This window comes from Corvus kubaryi, unplaced genomic scaffold, assembly GCF_017639235.1.
Source record: "Corvus kubaryi isolate FWS band 111438036 unplaced genomic scaffold, C.kubaryi_AGA036_p1.0 37308, whole genome shotgun sequence".
NCBI lineage: Eukaryota > Metazoa > Chordata > Aves > Passeriformes > Corvidae > Corvus > Corvus kubaryi.
This window is the reverse complement of record NW_024581096.1, coordinates 8,505,267-8,517,918: the sequence shown is the minus strand read 5'-3', so window position 1 is coordinate 8,517,918 and position 12,652 is coordinate 8,505,267. Positions and strand designations below refer to the sequence as shown.

At 36.0% G+C, this 12,652-nt stretch overlaps 1 protein-coding gene across 1 annotated transcript in view; it reads right to left on the bottom strand.

Moving 5' to 3' along the window:
- The window catches only part of HCN1 (hyperpolarization activated cyclic nucleotide gated potassium channel 1), a 204,277-nt gene that overhangs the window by 45,438 nt on the left and 146,187 nt on the right, over positions 1-12,652 (bottom strand). The window lies entirely within an intron of this gene.

Here is a 12,652-nt window from a genome sequence, read left to right as displayed (position 1 = left end):
ATAAGGCACTGAGGGAGAGAAGGATAAATCCCATCTCAGGCTGAAAAGCAAGTTAAAACTCGGCAGAAACTTGATTAGTGTATGTAAACAGTGTTAATTTATTTTTTTATTAATTATTTCATGCTTAATTAGGGAATTTAAACTGTTTTCAATGGAAAAGCCAATGAAATCCTAATTAGGATTGGCACCTCTGTAGAACAATTAACCAAATGTATGATGTACATGCCCTCCTTGTGAACTGCAGCACATATCCTTTAACTTATATAGTTGAAGACTATTCTATCTTCTGAAATTGAAATTAGCTTTTGCTTTGCAACGTGGCAAAAGATAAGATGAGGCCATGTGTACAACATGCATTCCAAAAATAAGAGGAAAGTAATTTTGCATAGAACTATTTAACATTGTATGATGAATATATGAGTGATTTAACCTCTGCACAGTCATTTTGCCCCTCTGCAGTACCAATTCTTCACCCACATCCTTTAGATGCATGATTTAAGTTCGCATGCTTGCCATTGGCTTCTGTTCTGATATGAAGAAATTTATCCATATGTTGTGGGTTAGAATCAGACATCACTATGGCCTCTAGGACAGAGGCTGCTCCCTCTACACAATCTTACTCACACACAAATGTGCTTAAGTAACACTAATAATGAATAATCCTTGCTAATAAAAGAAATACATTCATTCAGATGCATATTGCAAGCAAGCTGCAAAGGACTTTTATACCAGAATGACCTTGAAATAGAGAAAATTCGAGCTATGAGAAAATTGCTTGGGCAGCAATTTCCACTGCTGCCTTTCATTAGTGCTGTTATTTGAACAGGGGCTTTCTCCTGCACCAGCAAGCTCTTTTCTTTAACAGAATTTATGCTGACACACAAGAATTTTAGGGCAAAAGAAAAAATAAAACTAGTAGGAGTGTAGTGCTTATCACTGATGTGTCTCAAAGTATTTCCAAATTAGTAATATATTCAATAATAGGCACAGCTGAATATTACCAACCTTTTCTTTAAAAAATCTAGGAAGAAGTTAAAAGTCTTTCACAATTCCCAGAATTATTTAACTATCTAATATAGTATCAAGGGCCCTTTCCAAATCTAAATAACTGAGCCTGTGAGGGTGCAGTACACCATCACTATTTCTTTAATAAATTTTTTCCTAATATTTCTCAGTGTGTGATTTTTGCTCATTTTCTGTATCATTCACAGTTCTACTACTCTCTTCTTGATGTTCTGTTCACATGTAGTGTTACCTTAAAACTTTTAACTTGCTGTCTTGCACAGCAACTAATATCTTTCATTAACTCAGCACAAGAAATAATTGCTTTCTCAATTCCTCAGAAAGGCAAGTTCATTTTTTCATCCTGATACATATTATGGCCATACTGTGGCTATCCCAGATTAGTTTCCACTGTGGTGTGTCACATGTCAGTTGCAAAAAAAGTGTGCAGAAATGAATATACAAAGACAGCAAGAGTAATATGGTCTTGTCAAATTAGTGTAATAAACCAGGAATTTGTCTAAATTAATTTTGAAGAGTATTTTCTTTGTGGTTACCACAGATATCAATAATGGTTAGAAATAAAGGTAATTTTCATTTTTATGTAATTCTACTGGTATTTATTCCTGGGGCTTTTTTTATGCATTAAAAAAATGCAAATAGCTTAAGAGAACTGAAATATTTTCAGAAGAAGATAAAAGATGTAAAAAATATTTTTAAATTCTCATTAGTGTTTTGAATCCCTAAAAAAATATGATAATTCAGTAGCTTCTTGATTTTTCTAATTATAATTTCAGATAGGAAGTGAATAAAATTGTGAGTAAAGTTAATTTTTTTAAAATTATTTTTTAATCATATTTAAAAGAGCTGTAACTGATCCTGAGCTACCCATCAGATCTGATATTTGAACCTGCATTTAAATATCTGAGTAAAATAATTTCTCTCTCATAACTCTTCTCATTATTACACTGCATCTTCTATCTTTTCCCCTCTAGACTTAAAATTTTGGTTTGCTTGGTGTTTTGCTTTGGGGTGGGATTTTGCTACTTTTTTTTTTGTTTTGTTTGGTTTTTTGTTTGTTTGCTTTATTCAGAAAATAGTTGTCTTAATTCCACATTGATAAAAGCACCCCTGGTATTTATTATATTTGTGTAAAATAACTTTTGGAGCCACAGTAAGTCCCCTCAAGATTGACTGTCTTTTTTTAATTTTATTTTTGGCTTTTTGTACGTCATATGAGAAGCACCGGACTGCATTCAAACCCAAAAGACTCTGCTAATGCCCTCCTTTTTAATTTCTAATTGCCTTTCCATCCTTGCTCCTGCAAGTAGCACATGATTTTCCAAGAAGGACTATTTAGTAAGGGACTTCATGTGCGCACATCTAAAGGGAGGTGCCATAACTGTTACAAATATGTATTCCTGGTCTTTTCAGTATCTCATCAAATGGAGTAAATACTGTGTTGCTGACCACTCAACAACTATATATTTTTTAAATGATTATTGAATTGTTTGTCCTAAAATGAATATGTATATTAATATGATTAATATATTGCACTGTCATAATTTCAGTAATTTATATCTGTTTTATATTCATCACTGAAATGAAAATGCCCATACATGCTACAGAATTGCTGAAATAGGTAACAGCTAAGTGGATTTCAAAGTTTCAAAGTAACATTCCACATATTTTAATGCAAAACACCATCCACTAAGAAGTGAATCTTGTGATTTCAGACATAATCTTATTCATGGGCTCTTTGTATGTAGCAAAATCTGCTAATGACCTTCTCCAGCCAAAGGTGACTAGTATGACATCAGTTACATGGGGTCGTTAATAGAGTTGGTTAGGAAAGTAGTTATCCTTAAAAAAATAAGCATGGAAAAAGGCAAAGGAGAGGAACGACATCTTGTGCATAACAATTTGCAGCTGAGGCAGGGAAAATATTTTAAAATTAATATAGTATCACAATACAGAAAATATCCCAATGAAACCAGTAAGACAGAAACCTGAATGTTGATCTTTCACATTTTTTAGTATATATGTTGAGCCTACTGGGTCCTTTCCTCATAAAGTTTCATAACTAACTAGTTGACCTTTTTAGCTGAAAAAATTCTTGACATCTTAATAATCTTTACAGCTCAGCATTCTGTTCTTGATATAATAAACGATATAAATATTTGAAAGACATGAATAGTATCAGTTAAAAAACATAAATCTAATTACCTTCATGTGCCTGGAACTGGTCCCCCTCTAAACTACCTGAATACTTTTCAGGCACAAGTGCCAAAGTCATATTTTTCCAAAATGGCAACATTCAACAACTTCCATAACTGGCTAGTTTTCTAAAGAACCTAGGTCCCTGTACCATCACTTGAAAGTCCAGCTTGAACAATAGGCGTTTTGCACTTCTCACAATAATTTTGTCCTCAGCAATAGAGCCTAACTTCTAAGAAAGTTTGCCCCCAAAAACTGTAAGCAACTATAAATAGCACTTTATTGGAGATTTATAGCCATTCAGAGCCATAGCTTTACAAATACAAAGTTCAATGAACTGTGGAAAAAAAGATCCTATATACTGATTGCAAATCTAAAAGAAAGCAGAGATCATTTGTGAAATCCTTCTACTGAATCAAGCAAGTTCTGTCCCACAATTGAGATGCAACAAATGCATCAGTACTCTTAAAATGGTTTGAAAATACTTGTGTCCCATGTATAAAAGAAGAATCTATGCATCATTAAAATACACAGAAGACTTAACTCACTGAGAAGCAGTAGAAAGATAACAGGGGCAAGTCAATCAAGACAAAGTCTTTCTAAGTAACAAACATAATGTTTCAAGAAGCTCTGCAGTCTTATACATAGTTCTGAACCTTATTTTAAATTTCGGTCTAAATATATTCAGATGCAGTTTAAATCAACTAATGTTAGTACAAAATTATCCAGCAGCTCCAAAAGATTCTATCTCTTGGTGAGTGTTTATAGATGGGAATTGTGTCTCTTCCCAGCATCCTGCAGGTAGTCTATTCTGCTTTTTGTTCAGACACAGCATTTTTGTTCAGAACTGGCCCTCTTTTATCTGTTCTAGTTTTGAGTTCATTTTTATCCAACTGCAATTACTAGAATAGTACATAATATTTTACAGGAAGTATCACCAAATTGTAGTTCATACTGATTTCTTTCCCATCTATTGGAAAACCAAGACACATTGAAAATGTTGTTTACAGCTATTTTATGAGCAGCTTCAGCACTCAGATTTCTCATTTTCTCCTTGCCACTTATAGCTGCTTTGCTCTTCATCTCCTAGTTTATAGCAGCAGCTTGTACTAGTACCTGAGTCCTTGGACTTTGAATTTCTGAATTTCATCATACTATTATTACTTCACCTCTTAAAACTCAGTTCATTCTATTTTCATCTTTCATATTAGTATCTCAAGCTTTATACCACCCTAAATGTCAAACCATTCACTTAGCACAAGCCTACTAACAATATCTTGCCTTTATGTATATTTCTATTACAGAATCACAGAATCAGTTAGGTTGGAAAAGACCTCTGGGATCATCAAGTCCAACCTATGACTGAATGCCACAATGTCAACCAGGCCAGGACTGAGTGCCACAACTTTAAACACCTTCAGGGATGGTGACTCCATCACCTCCTTGAGCACCAGCCCATTCCAATGTTTAATCACTTTTTCTATGGAGAAATTCCTCCTAAAGTCCAACCTGAAACTTCCCTGGCAAAGCTTGAGATTACGTCCTCTCACTGCAGCTTGGTATCTCGAAAACTTGCAAGTGGGTCAAAATGACCAAACTGGGGTGTAGACTGGCATTAGTACATCTGATAGCAAAGAAAATTGCTGTCCTTCACCAGATTTGCTTGTGAGAGAAGAATGAGGTTTATATAACCTAAAGAAAATCAGTTTTGTGTAGGTGACATTTTATGATCTACATGGCAAGTATCTACACAGAAAAGATCCCAGAGATATCCTATACATCCTAATACATAAGTGATTTTCATATTTGTAAATTTTCTTGAGCTACTACATTCAAAAAATCAAACTAATCAAAAGGCAGCAAATTTGACTATTACCAAAATTGGACTTTGAACAGAATATTTTAGAATTATAAAATTAGGACTGTTCTCTTTGCTAAACAGTCTTGAAAAATGTGACTGACAACAAAAATAGGACACCTTAGTTCAGCTTTTTCTAAGTCCCTAATTTGAACCAGTTATCCTGACTGTCTCTCATAAACAAACGGAGATTACCAAAGGGTAATTAAACTCATTCAAATATTCATTTATTTAAATGAAATTTTCTGTAAGGATACATGTAAATGGCCCAATAGATCCAACCGAACTTTCAGGTTCCATTATTCACCCTTATAGCTGTGCTTTTACAATTTTAGCCTTAAAGGAAGAAATTTAATAGATTTGGCTATCAAAAGAAGAAAGTGAATGTTAGAGGGAGGCACTGATGAATCTTTAGTTATCAAACGCCAGGTGAGGATTTTTACAGGCTCACAGAATGCTTTGGGTTGGAAGGGACTTTAAAGATCATCTAGTTCCAACCCCTTCTACCATGTATTTGAGATTTCTAACAGAAAAAAAGCAGGTGGATGCCCTGTATTGAAAGGCAATAAATGAGGCTGTCTCTGGGTTGAAGTATGGGAAAGGTAGTTGGTGTGCCAACACATCAATGAATAACAGCTGACAAAATGCACCAAACTACAGAATGGTCGGATGTATAAAGGATTGCATTCTAATAAAACAATATGATTATGAAATTTCCCCCTTTAAAAGGTTTTAGTACTGATTAAACCCAGGATTCAGGTGACTGACAGTTATCTGGCATTTCAAAAACCAGCTGATCTTAACAGGTTTTTAAGCAAGCATTGAATAAAAAGAAACAGCCCAAATATTTTTATAGTATTTTAATAGCTTTTTAGTAGTAGGTTGTTTCTATAAACACAGTTTAAAACATTAAAAAACGATTTTCCTAGTATTTTTTAATCCCTATGAAAGTGCAGTGGCTTTACACCTCAGAAATTATTGCTGTCGAAGTCCTTTTTCTCTGTGATATTGTGCTGTAAGGCCTTGAAACAAACTGAGGAGCTTTGACTCACTTCTTGTCCTTCATGTTGCTGAGCTCAAGGTTTTATTTTCTGCTTACAGATTTTTATTTATTTTCCAGTGAAGGAAAGGGAGAAAATCTTTCTGAAGTAGTTCAGGAGAACTGGGGGAAGAGGCCCAGTGAATTATTTCAAAGCATATAAACACTCAGTTTAACATAATTTGCGTATTCATGGCGTTTTAGGCCCGTCATTTCTCTGCAGGAGGTACCAGACAGACAAATTCTGAGGAAAAGAGGGAAGGTTCAAGAGGGATCCCATGATACAGAACAGGAGGGATGGCATTTGCAACAACTGTATAGACAAATACAATGTAATATTAAAGCTACCCAAAACAAAATGTAAAATGTTATACAGTAAAATAACATTATGTTGGGGTTTTGCTGAGGTTTGTTGGTTTGTTTTGTTTAATGAAAAACAGTTTTCTTGGAGCATATAGGAGTTAACGGTTTTCATGGAAAATTTTGCTTTGTGGAAAGTGTGCTTGTTATTAAAAATATCTGCCTCCTTTTCAAGCAGCACTAATGCTTAGCTCTGGAGATAGCACGAGCTGTAGGGACAGGGACAGAACTGAACAATGATCACACATTTGCAAAGAATCACAGATGGGGAGAAGCTTTGCCCTATTAAAGGCGTGAGAGGTTTTCTGCCTCTTTCTCAAATGCAAGTGGAAAGGGAATGACACAAACTATTAAATATGCAGAAAACTTTAATTTCTAGCTGAACATTAAACATATAAAAATAACATTCTGGTTTACAATTGACAGTAATGTCTACTACACTTACATTTGGCATTCAGCTGAGTGTTGACTTTTCACTCACATTGAGGAAGAAATTAAAAAAAAACCCAACAAACTGAAGTTTCATGTGATGAAAAATTCACAGGCACTTAATTTTTAAGCATCATATCTATATTTCATGTGTTAAAATTTCTTTCTGCAGAGAAGCGTAACTCCAAGTGCAGTGAATGACTACTGAAAATATTATAAAGGAGAACAGTTTTTCTCCTAATGAAAAAGAAGTAATATCACTTTTTAAAACAATCTTTCAGCAAAATTTATTTTTTAAGAATAAAGGAATAAGATTTGCAAAAGATTGCACACAGATCCCAGAATGAAATAATTTCCATTTAAAGATACTATTTTGAATTTAAAATGCTGTGCACTTTAAAAGCAGCTATTTTGCTAAAACGCTTTATAAGCTGTTTCAATTAAATTCTATTCTATTTTGCAATGCTATTAAAATGGTACATACAAATTACATTATTCCCCCTAAAAAGAATGTGTAATTTCACATGGCACATATCCCCCTTTGTATGGTATCTTTCTCTCTCTCATATGATATAATAAATTAATTTGCTTTTTCACTCAATAATTTGAGAAATTAGATACTAGATTGTTTACAAGCTTTTAAAATTCTCTCTTAACCCAGTATTCAGTAGTGACAACTCCCTAGCGGAGCTGCACAGTTGGATGTCTGAATATCACATGATATTGCTTCAGTTTGCTAAATGAATAATCTAATCTGTATAATTAAAATAATGTCTGAAAAAAAATCCCTGAGGCTTCTCCTAGGAAGAATTTGAATAGTATTAGACAATCATAGACACGAGGCTACACTTTTTTCCTTTTGGAAGAACTTCCAATCTAACATCGTAAGTGGGTTCTATGTTAAAATAATAATATAAGATATTAAGTTGCAGATTAATGGGAAAGGAATGAGAATTGTATAGCTTATATTTATTAATGGCTATTTAACAAATTTTCAATTTTTCTTGTCACATTTATTCTGAGAACATGGCATTTTTCTCTTCTTTAACTCCTTAGCATGTCATCAGCTACAAGCATTACTCCTGATACATAGTGCTGTAAATGAGGTAAAACTGGTATTCCTGCTCAAAAAAAGATGGGCAACCCACATTTCCAGCCCTGCCAGTGTTTGACTGTGGGAGTCTGGGCAGGGCATTGATGCCTTAGGTTTTAACTTTAATATTTTTCAAATCCTTTACTGATAAGTGTGTAATTCTGAAGTTTCTTGTAGCCTGTTAATTTCCACTCTCTCATGCTAGAAATTAGCACAAAGCCTCTCCAGGCCTGTTCTTCAAGGACACTCAAACCATCGTAGGCCCGAAAAGTATAAACCAAAGAATCTCTAAGGGGGGGGGTAAGCTGAGGGGAAATTACATCATTAAACTGAAGCTTTAATTGGAGAATTAACCCTGATGTGCTAATGAACCAAACCTATAAAAATGTGAAGAACTTGTGACCTGTCGTCCATCCTGGGGTCCATCTTGGCAGTAGCCTCTGGCTCCCCAGGGTGTACCTTTGAAGGCCCTTCAAATAAATACCTGCCTTTATTCCCTTATTCTTGTCTAGTCTCTGTTTTAGGTGGCCTCTTAAGGCATTAGCATGTAGCCACTGCAGGATATTGTTACATGCCTCTTCTCTGTCTCATACTGCAAACCATGCTATTTAATGAGCTTGACATCTGGATGATACAAGGTCTCCAAAGTTATTATCTGTTCTCTGCAGTCACTGTCAGCCTCACAGTCGAAACCAACTGTTTGTGTGCCTTGACTCACAGCTGAGGAACCACACAGTAATAGACTGGGTCTGCTGCTCTCTGTTAGCTCTGCTGATGACTCTAGCCTGGAGCTCAGCTACTAGCAGCCTGAATAAAGTGGAGAACATAATCGCTGCTCAACTCTCTCCTACCATAAGGGAATCCTGCCTCACTAACGAGGATTCCTTATTACTGCAAGGAACTCATGTTATGTAAACACAAGGACCTACTGCCCTTGGGTTAGGCTCTGAATAGTTTTTTAGATTACTGGGGAAAAGAAATAAGAGAAAGGGCAGGAACACCTTCCCAAGTTAGAAAGAGCTCTGGATAAATATTCCTAAAAGGTTTAAGCTCAATGTCTGTTCAATTTCACCTGGCATTTAAAAGCATGATCTTCAGTAGCTGCTAATATGCATTTCCTATTTGGAGTGCTCATTCTCTTCCACAGTTTTTTCACCTGTACAGGAGTGGACTTGTTCATTGTGTCCTAATATTAAAAATAATCTCTTTAGGCTACTGCTCCATATGCACTAGAGGGCCTCAGCCAGTTTTCAGGCACTTGGCCATAGGGGTTCTTGCTCTCCAATGGAAATTCAGCCAGGAATCAGGAAACACTGCTGTGCCCCTTGCAAGAGCAGCTCTAAGTCTGGTGTTTGGGCAGTTCAGTCTTTTATACTCCTTTTCATCCTTTCTTTGACTGGTATTATTAGGAAAAGAGAGGAAGGTTTTGCATGTTGAAATACCTCCATGTTTCAAGTGGGGACAAGACTCCAATTCCTGTCCCTCTCTTGCCACACTGAAAAACAAGTTATTTCCATTTCAGAAACACTTCTCATTTATGTGTGATCCTCTGGCATACAATGGCTGTTTCATGAGCCAGCCGAACTTCTGACCTGACTACCAAGGCACTAAAGGACACTCTCTAACCAAATATTTGGTCAGACCTGAAGTTAGCACTAACTTTAACTCACAGGATGATTATCCATGATGATTACTCAAAAATGAGTAAGCACAGATGGTTCTTAAATGACCAGAGATCTGGCTGTGTTCAGAAAAGACACCAAGCAGTGCACCTGCCAGTCAAAAATTTGGCTATCTTATTTTGGTAGTGCCAAAGTAATAAGCTCACCTATCCATCCAACAGTCACTGAATGGCTGAATTTATTAGGGCTCTAGAGATATTTCTACAATCTGCTTTCCTTACTGCTACTTTACTTAACATATAGATATTTGCACATCAAGAAAAAACAGTTTATAATCAAATACAGATCAAAATAAAATGTAAGTATTCCTACTGAATGGTATGTTAATGGTAAGTTAATTTTTATAGTTCTTTATCATGAGATGGAACTGAAGAGATTTGTTTAGCCTGAAAGCTATCATCTGTTTACCATCTATTTCTCACTAATTACCCCCCAAAGAGTACTGTTGCTTACAAGAATGCTTTAAACTGTCATTTTACTTACAAGCAGTAATTAAACATTTCCTTTCAATTGCCACAAAATACACAATCTCTTATTATTGTTCCTTTCAATTAGTGTAATTGAGAAATTAATTAAGTTATAGGGAGATTTCTGAATAGGATTTGTTTTCTTAGTCTGTTCTTTATCTTGCACAAGTTTCCTTTTTACTGCTTTAGAAAGAGGAGTGAAGCAGCATGAAAACCAGGATCAGTTCCTCTCTTCACAGAGGCAATGACACGACTCTGATTTAATGAAACAACAATCAGAGCCCCAAGGCATGAAAAGAAAAACATCTCTCCTCCAAGCTACTACTGGTGAAACTGTATCAAGTTTAAGGCAAGATGGTTTTCTTTCTTAACGAGAAAGAGACTATAAAGATGATAACTTATTTAAAAATATCAGATATGCTGTAATGGCCTCCTTAGAATCACCAGTTTTGAAGTGAAATTTAATACCTATCCTGTCGTCTTGTACAATCTTCCTTATCTTTTAAACAATTTGAATTCATTTCTTTTTTTTCACCCCCTTTTTTTCAATTTACTGTGCCAGTGAAAAAGAATATACATTAAAAGAAGTGCCTAAAGGGGAGGAGTAGGAGACAAAAGGAGCTATTCCCCACAAGCACTCTGGGGAAGCAAAAGGGATCAGTTCATCTCTGCTGGGTCCCTTTGGGTTAGTTCTGGGCACAAGCAGCAGTTTGTGCAGCTCCAGCACCCACAACGGGGACATCTGCACCTGGGCACTGAATGGATGCTGCAGATACCTTTGATGCTGACTCTGAACAGAGGCTGACATGTGTCAATCGGCTACTTCCATTTCAATGAAAGTTTTTTGGACATGTATGTTAAGTCTGCTTATCAGAAGCAGTGGTTTCCTGCATGGGCTTCACCTCAACCCATTGACCCTGCCATACAGAAACATTGCATAATGCTGAATTCTGTGTGCCCCACAATGCCTTTAGCTAAACTGGCATGCGTAGCTGTGAACATCTCACCCACAGAAAATCCAGTTATTTCAAGAAGCAAACTGAAGTAGCAATTTAGGAAAGTAATATAGAAAAATGTATAATTAGGTCAAAATTATGTAACTTTGTATCTATTGTTTAATAGTTGCAATGAAAAGAAGAAGAAAAAAAGTTTTATTAGCACTATAATTGTTACATCTGCTTGGTGTTGTGCCAACAGCTATGCTACTAGCAGCACCAGCATACACAAGACAGAAACACTGGCACAATACAGCTGCTGATCCTGGTAATTTTATCTCTGATAAAACCTAATTATGGCTTCCCAGTTCCTTTTGTATTAATTAGTGAAAAAATGCCAATTCATCAAAAAGAACTTGCTTTTTTAATGCATCCATTTTCACATTTTTGACCTCCATGTCAAGATACTTGCACGGCAGTAAGCTTATCATGCATGGGAAGGTCTGTTCAAAGCTAAAGGGAGAAACAAAGAGATTCTTCAGCACGTAAAGTTGCACAGTTAAAAGATGTATTGCTTTTCTTGACTTCTGATCACAGACGTGAAACTGGCCTTCCCTCATTTCACAGCGGTGTCTTAAAAATGAGAAAACGGTTCCTGTAGGCTGGGCAGGTCATCTCCCAGTGTATTTTCTACTGGTCTACTATGTGTGTATCAAGATAGAGACAGAAAGTTCCCTTGCTCCTCATAAGGATAGAGTAGATGATCACATTTCATTTCGCTTTTCCAAGAAAGTATAATCACTTATACAGAATTGAGATGGTGGGAAATACAAAGAGTCATCCCACGCAGATGCAGCTCGTGGGGAGGAAAAGCCTACACAGGGCTACTGGCTGCAATTCATCCACCTTCCTGCAGGCATTTTACATGTCAACACCTGAGTCAGTGTCAGACAGATGCAGTACTAACATTTTTTAAGATCCATAGGAGCTTAAAGGAGACCAGACAACCTCTGCTCTGAACAGGTAACCTCATTAATACTATTACTTTATGAACTATTATTTAACATCTGCAGTGTGGAGCCTTGCATATTTTATCTGAACATACAGCTAGATACTGTAGCATGATGCAAAGAGCCCTTCCACTTACAAAGGAGACTTCAAGAATATAATTTATTTTTTTAGATAATTGAAGACTCTCTGTCAGACTGTTCATTCTTCCAGCTTCATCTAAAAGACTGAGGTTAACACACAGTATCACACAATATTCATGCATTCTTCACCAGTAACTGCCAACAGTCTTGACAAACTGGTCTCCATGTTCACAGCTGTTGTGTTTCATTCCTTCTTCTAAACTATTCATAATCTTCCTTTTTTTGCCTTACTTTTTTCTAGTCTTGGAGAATACACACTTCGGAGACATTCTTAGAGAAATAAATCTTTGGCATCTGAAGGCTTCTCTGACAAACGACAGCCATGGCAGGAAAGTAATACTCCAAGCAAACTTCTGTACTCTTCTGAAGAGCATCATTATAGACCTGACTGTTCCAGGGAAACGACTGTGAGCAACAGG